The sequence below is a fragment of the Ambystoma mexicanum genome, unplaced genomic scaffold (genome assembly GCF_040938575.1).
Source record: "Ambystoma mexicanum isolate Mex_15411 unplaced genomic scaffold, UKY_AmexF1_1 Mex_scaf10, whole genome shotgun sequence".
NCBI lineage: Eukaryota > Metazoa > Chordata > Amphibia > Caudata > Ambystomatidae > Ambystoma > Ambystoma mexicanum.
In genome coordinates this window covers 837,501-845,000 of record NW_027182325.1, presented here as the reverse complement: position 1 = coordinate 845,000, position 7,500 = coordinate 837,501, and the positions used below count along the sequence as shown (strand labels likewise).

At 47.3% G+C, this 7,500-nt stretch overlaps 20 non-coding genes and 5 pseudogenes across 20 annotated transcripts; all 25 read right to left on the bottom strand.

The window, feature by feature from the left end:
* Positions 1 to 367: 367 nt before the first annotated feature.
* On the bottom strand, positions 368 to 476 carry LOC138546792 (5S ribosomal RNA; annotated as a pseudogene).
* A 106-nt stretch (positions 477 to 582) lies between these two features.
* LOC138547584 (5S ribosomal RNA) lies at positions 583 to 701 on the bottom strand. The gene has a single exon (XR_011291418.1). It is a non-coding gene; the product is annotated as a 5S ribosomal RNA (ribosomal RNA).
* A 106-nt stretch (positions 702 to 807) lies between these two features.
* LOC138536904 (5S ribosomal RNA) lies at positions 808 to 926 on the bottom strand. Its single transcript, XR_011285061.1, has one exon. It is a non-coding gene; the product is annotated as a 5S ribosomal RNA (ribosomal RNA).
* A 106-nt stretch (positions 927 to 1,032) lies between these two features.
* On the bottom strand, positions 1,033 to 1,151 carry LOC138549853 (5S ribosomal RNA). Its single transcript, XR_011293623.1, has one exon. It is a non-coding gene; the product is annotated as a 5S ribosomal RNA (ribosomal RNA).
* A 106-nt stretch (positions 1,152 to 1,257) lies between these two features.
* Positions 1,258 to 1,376, bottom strand: LOC138539546 (5S ribosomal RNA). Its single transcript, XR_011287610.1, has one exon. It is a non-coding gene; the product is annotated as a 5S ribosomal RNA (ribosomal RNA).
* Positions 1,377 to 1,482: 106 nt separating this feature from the next.
* Positions 1,483 to 1,601, bottom strand: LOC138537486 (5S ribosomal RNA). Its single transcript, XR_011285619.1, has one exon. It is a non-coding gene; the product is annotated as a 5S ribosomal RNA (ribosomal RNA).
* Positions 1,602 to 2,065: 464 nt separating this feature from the next.
* Positions 2,066 to 2,174, bottom strand: LOC138543324 (5S ribosomal RNA; annotated as a pseudogene).
* Positions 2,175 to 2,279: 105 nt separating this feature from the next.
* LOC138547451 (5S ribosomal RNA) lies at positions 2,280 to 2,398 on the bottom strand. The gene has a single exon (XR_011291291.1). It is a non-coding gene; the product is annotated as a 5S ribosomal RNA (ribosomal RNA).
* Positions 2,399 to 2,504: 106 nt separating this feature from the next.
* Positions 2,505 to 2,623, bottom strand: LOC138539800 (5S ribosomal RNA). Its single transcript, XR_011287865.1, has one exon. It is a non-coding gene; the product is annotated as a 5S ribosomal RNA (ribosomal RNA).
* A 106-nt stretch (positions 2,624 to 2,729) lies between these two features.
* Positions 2,730 to 2,848, bottom strand: LOC138537926 (5S ribosomal RNA). Its single transcript, XR_011286044.1, has one exon. It is a non-coding gene; the product is annotated as a 5S ribosomal RNA (ribosomal RNA).
* A 463-nt stretch (positions 2,849 to 3,311) lies between these two features.
* Positions 3,312 to 3,420, bottom strand: LOC138546045 (5S ribosomal RNA; annotated as a pseudogene).
* Positions 3,421 to 3,526: 106 nt separating this feature from the next.
* LOC138547583 (5S ribosomal RNA) lies at positions 3,527 to 3,645 on the bottom strand. The gene has a single exon (XR_011291417.1). It is a non-coding gene; the product is annotated as a 5S ribosomal RNA (ribosomal RNA).
* A 106-nt stretch (positions 3,646 to 3,751) lies between these two features.
* On the bottom strand, positions 3,752 to 3,870 carry LOC138536903 (5S ribosomal RNA). The gene has a single exon (XR_011285060.1). It is a non-coding gene; the product is annotated as a 5S ribosomal RNA (ribosomal RNA).
* Positions 3,871 to 3,976: 106 nt separating this feature from the next.
* On the bottom strand, positions 3,977 to 4,095 carry LOC138549852 (5S ribosomal RNA). The gene has a single exon (XR_011293622.1). It is a non-coding gene; the product is annotated as a 5S ribosomal RNA (ribosomal RNA).
* A 106-nt stretch (positions 4,096 to 4,201) lies between these two features.
* Positions 4,202 to 4,320, bottom strand: LOC138539545 (5S ribosomal RNA). The gene has a single exon (XR_011287609.1). It is a non-coding gene; the product is annotated as a 5S ribosomal RNA (ribosomal RNA).
* A 106-nt stretch (positions 4,321 to 4,426) lies between these two features.
* On the bottom strand, positions 4,427 to 4,545 carry LOC138541628 (5S ribosomal RNA). The gene has a single exon (XR_011289630.1). It is a non-coding gene; the product is annotated as a 5S ribosomal RNA (ribosomal RNA).
* Positions 4,546 to 5,010: 465 nt separating this feature from the next.
* Positions 5,011 to 5,119, bottom strand: LOC138543323 (5S ribosomal RNA; annotated as a pseudogene).
* Positions 5,120 to 5,224: 105 nt separating this feature from the next.
* LOC138551157 (5S ribosomal RNA) lies at positions 5,225 to 5,343 on the bottom strand. Its single transcript, XR_011294889.1, has one exon. It is a non-coding gene; the product is annotated as a 5S ribosomal RNA (ribosomal RNA).
* Positions 5,344 to 5,449: 106 nt separating this feature from the next.
* LOC138539787 (5S ribosomal RNA) lies at positions 5,450 to 5,568 on the bottom strand. Its single transcript, XR_011287853.1, has one exon. It is a non-coding gene; the product is annotated as a 5S ribosomal RNA (ribosomal RNA).
* A 106-nt stretch (positions 5,569 to 5,674) lies between these two features.
* On the bottom strand, positions 5,675 to 5,793 carry LOC138548788 (5S ribosomal RNA). The gene has a single exon (XR_011292582.1). It is a non-coding gene; the product is annotated as a 5S ribosomal RNA (ribosomal RNA).
* Positions 5,794 to 6,256: 463 nt separating this feature from the next.
* LOC138546044 (5S ribosomal RNA) lies at positions 6,257 to 6,365 on the bottom strand (annotated as a pseudogene).
* A 106-nt stretch (positions 6,366 to 6,471) lies between these two features.
* On the bottom strand, positions 6,472 to 6,590 carry LOC138547582 (5S ribosomal RNA). The gene has a single exon (XR_011291416.1). It is a non-coding gene; the product is annotated as a 5S ribosomal RNA (ribosomal RNA).
* Positions 6,591 to 6,696: 106 nt separating this feature from the next.
* LOC138549851 (5S ribosomal RNA) lies at positions 6,697 to 6,815 on the bottom strand. Its single transcript, XR_011293621.1, has one exon. It is a non-coding gene; the product is annotated as a 5S ribosomal RNA (ribosomal RNA).
* Positions 6,816 to 6,921: 106 nt separating this feature from the next.
* On the bottom strand, positions 6,922 to 7,040 carry LOC138541859 (5S ribosomal RNA). Its single transcript, XR_011289855.1, has one exon. It is a non-coding gene; the product is annotated as a 5S ribosomal RNA (ribosomal RNA).
* Positions 7,041 to 7,146: 106 nt separating this feature from the next.
* LOC138538316 (5S ribosomal RNA) lies at positions 7,147 to 7,265 on the bottom strand. Its single transcript, XR_011286421.1, has one exon. It is a non-coding gene; the product is annotated as a 5S ribosomal RNA (ribosomal RNA).
* Between the last annotated feature and the right edge of the window lie 235 nt (positions 7,266 to 7,500).

Sequence of the window (7,500 nt, the reverse complement as noted above, 5' to 3'; positions counted from 1 at the left end):
AGGCTCGATCAGGCGAGATATATAAGACTGGTGGGCCCATTCAGGACTCCTATGTCTGGTAGGATAACTTTAATTCATCCATCCTGTGTCTGTTGCAGGGAGGTGGAGAGAACAATCAACACAATAATGGTTTTCTTTCATGCCTCTTGAAGGACTCAATATTCTCTGTACTGCATTACATGTGAAAGTCGATTTATTACCCATGAACACACTGCCTGTATGCTAATTCTATGTAAAAAGGTAGCTCCAGCCCTCATGATGTTGTCCAACATTTCCGCTATAAAACGGGATACAATTATTTTGGAAACATACCAAATTTGAAAAATAATTGAGAAGTTGCGCAATTACTAATCATGGAGCACAAAAAAGCCTACAGCACCTGGTATTCCCAGGCAGTCTCCCATCCAGGTACTAACTAGGCCTGACCCTGCTTAGCTTCCGAGATCGGGCACCTTCAGTGTGGTGTGGCCGTAGGCTCTGGGCCTAGTGAGTTTTGTACTTTTAAGCATCTAGTCGGCTAGACCTTGCAGTTTTGAAAGGCAATTGTGAAATGGCTCACTTCCTGAACTTGGAGCACAAAAAAGCCTACAGCACCTGGTATTCCCAGGTGGTCTCCCATCCAGGTACTAACTAGGCCCGACACTGCTTAGCTTCCGAGATCAGACGAGATCGGGCGCAATCAGTGTGGTGTGGCCGTAGGCTCTGGGCCTAGTGAGTTTTGTACTTTTAAGCATCTAGTCAGCTAGACCTTGCAGTTTTGAAAGGCAATTGAGAAATGGCTCACTTCCTGAACTTGGAGCACAAAAAAGCCTACAGCACCTGGTATTCCCAGGCGGTCTCCCATCCAGGTACTAACGAGGCCCGACACTGCTTAGCTTCCGAGATCAGACGAGATCGGGCGCAATCAGTGTGGTGTGGCCGTAGGCTCTGGGCCTAGTGAGTTTTGTACTTTTAAGCATCTAGTCAGCTAGACCTTGCAATTTTGAAAGGCAATTGAGAAATGGCTCACTTCCTGAACTTGGAGCACAAAAAAGCCTACAGCACCTGGTATTCCCAGGCGGTCTCCCATCCAGGTACTAACGAGGCCCGACACTGCTTAGCTTCCGAGATCAGACGAGATCGGGCGCATTCAGTGTGGTGTGGCCGTAGGCTCTGGTTCTTGTGAGTTTTGTACTTTTAAGCATCTAGTCGGCTAGACCTTGCAGTTTTGAAAGGCAATTGAGAAATGGCTCACTTCCTGAACTTGGAGTACAAAAAAGCCTACAGCACCTGGTATTCCCAGGCGGTCTTCCATCCAGGTACTAACTAGGCCCGACACTGCTTAGCTTCTGAGATCAGACGAGATCAGGCACATTCAGTGTGGTGTGGCCGTAGGCTCTGGGCCTAGTGAGTTTTGTACTTTTAAGCATCTAGTCGGCTAGACCTTGCAGTTTTAAAAGGCAATTGAGAAAGGGCTCACTTCCTGAACTTGGAGCACAAAAAAGCCTACAGCACCTGGTATTCCCAGGCGGTCTCCCATCCTGGTACTAACTAGGCCTGACACTGCTTAACTTCCGAGATCAGTCGAGATCGGGTGCATTCAGTGTGGTGTGGCCGTAGGCTCTAGGAATGCTAAGAATATTACTCTTATGCATTTGCATTTAGTAAGCTAAGCCATGCAGCCACTTGCAACATGATACCACGCTCATCGCTCGATCAGGCTCGATCAGGCGAGATATATAAGACTGGTGGGCCCATTCAGGACTCCTATGTCTGGTAGGATAACTTTAATTCATCCATCCTGTGTCTGTTGCAGGGAGGTGGAGAGAACAATCAACACAATAATGGTTTTCTTTCATGCCTCTTGAAGGACTCAATATTCTCTGTACTGCATTACATGTGAAAGTTGATTTATTACCCATGAACACACTACCTGTATGCTAATTCTATGTAAAAAGGTAGCTCCAGCCCTCATGATGTTGTCCAACATTTCCGCTATAAAACGGGATACAATTATTTTGGAAACATACCAAATTTGAAAAATAATTGAGAAGTTGCGCAATTACTAATCATGGAGCACAAAAAAAGCCTACAGCACCTGGTATTCCCAGGCAGTCTCCCATCCAGGTACTAACTAGGCCCGACCCTGCTTAGCTTCCGAGATCGGGCGCATTCAGTGTGGTGTGGCCGTAGGCTCTGGGCCTAGTGAGTTTGTACTTTTAAGCATCTAGTCGGCTAGACCTTGCAGTTTTGAAAGGCAATTGTGAAATGGCTCACTTCCTGAACTTGGAGCACAAAAAAGCCTACAGCACCTGGTATTCCCAGGTGGTCTCCCATCCAGGTACTAACTAGGCCCGACACTGCTTAGCTTCCGAGATCAGACGAGATCGGGCGCATTCAGTGTGGTGTGGCCGTAGGCTCTGGGCCTAGTGAGTTTTGTACTTTTAAGCATCTAGTCGGCTAGACCTTGCAGTTTTGAAAGGCAATTGAGAAATGGCTCACTTCCTGAACTTGGAGTACAAAAAAGCCTACAGCACCTGGTATTCCCAGGCGGTCTCCCATCCAGGTACTAACTAGGCCCGACACTGCTTAGCTTCTGAGATCAGACGAGATCAGGCGCATTCAGTGTGGTGTGGCCGTAGGCTCTGGGCCTAGTGAGTGTTGTACTTTTAAGCATCTAGTCGGCTAGACCTTGCAGTTTTAAAAGGCAATTGAGAAAGGGCTCACTTCCTGAACTTGGAGCACAAAAAATCCTACAGCACCTGGTATTCCCAGGCGGTCTCCCATCCAGGTACTAACTAGGCCTGACACTGCTTAACTTCCGAGATCAGACGAGATCGGGTGCATTCAGTGTGGTGTGGCCGTAGGCTCTAGAAATGCTAAGAATATTACTCTTATGCATTTGCATTTAGTAAGCTAAGCCATGCAGCCACTTGCAACATGATACCACGCTCATCGCTCGATCAGGCTCGATCAGGCGAGATATATAAGACTGGTGGGCCCATTCAGGACTCCTATGTCTGGTAGGATAACTTTAATTCATCCATCCTGTGTCTGTTGCAGGGAGGTGGAGAGAACAATCAACACAATAATGGTTTTCTTTCATGCCTCTTGAAGGACTCAATATTCTCTGTACTGCATTACATGTGAAAGTCGATTTATTACCCATGAACACACTACCTGTATGCTAATTCTATGTAAAAAGGTAGCTCCAGCCCTCATGATGTTGTCCAACATTTCCGCTATAAAACGGGATACAATTATTTTGGAAACATACCAAATTTGAAAAATAATTGAGAAGTTGCGCAATTACTAATCATGGAGCACAAAAAAGCCTACAGCACCTGGTATTCCCAGGCAGTCTCCCATCCAGGTACTAACTAGGCCTGACCCTGCTTAGCTTCCGAGATCGGGCACATTCAGTGTGGTGTGGCCGTAGGCTCTGGGCCTAGTGAGTTTTGTACTTTTAAGCATCTAGTCGGCTAGACCTTGCAGTTTTGAAAGGCAATTGTGAAATGGCTCACTTCCTGAACTTGGAGCACAAAAAAGCCTACAGCACCTGGTATTCCCAGGTGGTCTCCCATCCAGGTACTAACTAGGCCCGACACTGCTTAGCTTCCGAGATCAGACGAGATCGGGCGCAATCAGTGTGGTGTGGCCGTAGGCTCTGGGCCTAGTGAGTTTTGTACTTTTAAGCATCTAGTCAGCTAGACCTTGCAGTTTTGAAAGGCAATTGAGAAATGGCTCACTTCCTGAACTTGGAGCACAAAAAAGCCTACAGCACCTGGTATTCCCAGGCGGTCTCCCATCCAGGTACTAACGAGGCCCGACACTGCTTAGCTTCCGAGATCAGACGAGATCGGGCGCAATCAGTGTGGTGTGGCCGTAGGCTCTGGGCCTAGTGAGTTTTGTACTTTTAAGCATCTAGTCAGCTAGACCTTGCAATTTTGAAAGGCAATTGAGAAATGGCTCACTTCCTGAACTTGGAGCACAAAAAAGCCTACAGCACCTGGTATTCCCAGGCGGTCTCCCATCCAGGTACTAACGAGGCCCGACACTGCTTAGCTTCCGAGATCAGACGAGATCGGGCGCATTCAGTGTGGTGTGGCCGTAGGCTCTGGTTCTTGTGAGTTTTGTACTTTTAAGCATCTAGTCGGCTAGACCTTGCAGTTTTGAAAGGCAATTGAGAAATGGCTCACTTCCTGAACTTGGAGTACAAAAAAGCCTACAGCACCTGGTATTCCCAGGCGGTCTTCCATCCAGGTACTAACTAGGCCCGACACTGCTTAGCTTCTGAGATCAGACGAGATCAGGCACATTCAGTGTGGTGTGGCCGTAGGCTCTGGGCCTAGTGAGTTTTGTACTTTTAAGCATCTAGTCGGCTAGACCTTGCAGTTTTAAAAGGCAATTGAGAAAGGGCTCACTTCCTGAACTTGGAGCACAAAAAAGCCTACAGCACCTGGTATTCCCAGGCGGTCTCCCATCCAGGTACTAACTAGGCCTGACACTGCTTAACTTCCGAGATCAGTCGAGATCAGGTGCATTCAGTGTGGTGTGGCCGTAGGCTCTAGGAATGCTAAGAATATTACTCTTATGCATTTGCATTTAGTAAGCTAAGCCATGCAGCCACTTGCAACATGATACCACGCTCATCGCTCGATCAGCGCTCGATCAGGCGAGATATATAAGACTGGTGGGCCCATTCAGGACTCCTATGTCTGGTAGGATAACTTTAATTCATCCATCCTGTGTCTGTTGCAGGGAGGTGGAGAGAACAATCAACACAATAATGGTTTTCTTTCATGCCTCTTGAAGGACTCAATATTCTCTGTACTGCATTACATGTGAAAGTTGATTTATTACCCATGAACACACTACCTGTATGCTAATTCTATGTAAAAAGGTAGCTCCAGCCCTCATGATGTTGTCCAACATTTCCGCTATAAAACGGGATACAATTATTTTGGAAACATACCAAATTTGAAAAATAATTGAGAAGTTGCGCAATTACTAATCATGGAGCACAAAAAAAGCCTACAGCACCTGGTATTCCCAGGCAGTCTCCCATCCAGGTACTAACTAGGCCCGACCCTGCTTAGCTTCCGAGATCGGGCGCATTCAGTGTGGTGTGGCCGTAGGCTCTGGGCCTAGTGAGTTTGTACTTTTAAGCATCTAGTCGGCTAGACCTTGCAGTTTTGAAAGGCAATTGTGAAATGGCTCACTTCCTGAACTTGGAGCACAAAAAAGCCTACAGCACCTGGTATTCCCAGGTGGTCTCCCATCCAGGTACTAACTAGGCCCGACACTGCTTAGCTTCCGAGATCAGACAAGATCGGGCGCATTCAGTGTGGTGTGGCCGTAGGCTCTGGGCCTAGTGAGTTTTGTACTTTTAAGCATCTAGTCGGCTAGACCTTGCAGTTTTGAAAGGCAATTGAGAAATGGCTCACTTCCTGAACTTGGAGTACAAAAAAGCCTACAGCACCTGGTATTCCCAGGCGGTCTCCCATCCAGGTACTAACTAGGCCCGACACTGCTTAGCTTCTGAGATCAGACGAGATCAGGCGCATTCAGTGTGGTGTGGCCGTAGGCTCTGGGCCTAGTGAGTGTTGTACTTTTAAGCATCTAGTCGGCTAGACCTTGCAGTTTTAAAAGGCAATTGAGAAAGGGCTCACTTCCTGAACTTGGAGCACAAAAAAGCCTACAGCACCTGGTATTCCCAGGCGGTCTCCCATCCAGGTACTAACTAGGCCTGACACTGCTTAACTTCCGAGATCAGACGAGATCGGGTGCATTCAGTGTGGTGTGGCCGTAGGCTCTAGGAATGCTAAGAATATTACTCTTATGCATTTGCATTTAGTAAGCTAAGCCATGCAGCCACTTGCAACATGATACCACGCTCATCGCTCGATCAGGCTCGATCAGGCGAGATATATAAGACTGGTGGGCCCATTCAGGACTCCTATGTCTGGTAGGATAACTTTAATTCATCCATCCTGTGTCTGTTGCAGGGAGGTGGAGAGAACAATCAACACAATAATGGTTTTCTTTCATGCCTCTTGAAGGACTCAATATTCTCTGTACTGCATTACATGTGAAAGTCGATTTATTACCCATGAACACACTACCTGTATGCTAATTCTATGTAAAAAGGTAGCTCCAGCCCTCATGATGTTGTCCAACATTTCCGCTATAAAACGGGATACAATTATTTTGGAAACATACCAAATTTGAAAAATAATTGAGAAGTTGCGCAATTACTAATCATGGAGCACAAAAAAGCCTACAGCACCTGGTATTCCCAGGCAGTCTCCCATCCAGGTACTAACTAGGCCTGACCCTGCTTAGCTTCCGAGATCGGGCACATTCAGTGTGGTGTGGCCGTAGGCTCTGGGCCTAGTGAGTTTTGTACTTTTAAGCATCTAGTCGGCTAGACCTTGCAGTTTTGAAAGGCAATTGTGAAATGGCTCACTTCCTGAACTTGGAGCACAAAAAAGCCTACAGCACCTGGTATTCCCAGGTGGTCTCCCATCCAGGTACTAACTAGGCCCGACACTGCTTAGCTTCCGAGATCAGACGAGATCGGGCGCAATCAGTGTGGTGTGGCCGTAGGCTCTGGGCCTAGTGAGTTTTGTACTTTTAAGCATCTAGTCAGCTAGACCTTGCAGTTTTGAAAGGCAATTGAGAAATGGCTCACTTCCTGAACTTGGAGCACAAAAAAGCCTACAGCACCTGGTATTCCCAGGCGGTCTCCCATCCAGGTACTAACGAGGCCCGACACTGCTTAGCTTCCGAGATCAGACGAGATCGGGCGCATTCAGTGTGGTGTGGCCGTAGGCTCTGGTTCTTGTGAGTTTTGTACTTTTAAGCATCTAGTCGGCTAGACCTTGCAGTTTTGAAAGGCAATTGAGAAATGGCTCACTTCCTGAACTTGGAGTACAAAAAAGCCTACAGCACCTGGTATTCCCAGGCGGTCTTCCATCCACGTACTAACTAGGCCCGACACTGCTTAGCTTCTGAGATCAGACGAGATCAGGCACATTCAGTGTGGTGTGGCCGTAGGCTCTGGGACTAGTGAGTTTTGTACTTTTAAGCATCTAGTCGGCTAGACCTTGCAGTTTTAAAAGGCAATTGAGAAAGGGCTCACTTCCTGAACTTGGAGCACAAAAAAGCCTACAGCACCTGGTATTCCCAGGCGGTCTCCCATCCAGGTACTAACTAGGCCTGACACTGCTTAACTTCCGAGATCAGTCGAGATCGGGTGCATTCAGTGTGGTGTGGCCGTAGGCTCTAGGAATGCTAAGAATATTACTCTTATGCATTTGCATTTAGTAAGCTAAGCCATGCAGCCACTTGCAACATGATACCACGCTCATCGCTCGATCAGGCTCGATCAGGCGAGATATATAAGACTGGTGGGCCCATTCAGGACTCCTATGTCTGGTAGGATAACTTTAATTCATCCATCCTGTGTCTGTTGCAGGGAGGTGGAGAGAACAATCAACACAATAATGGTTTTCTTTC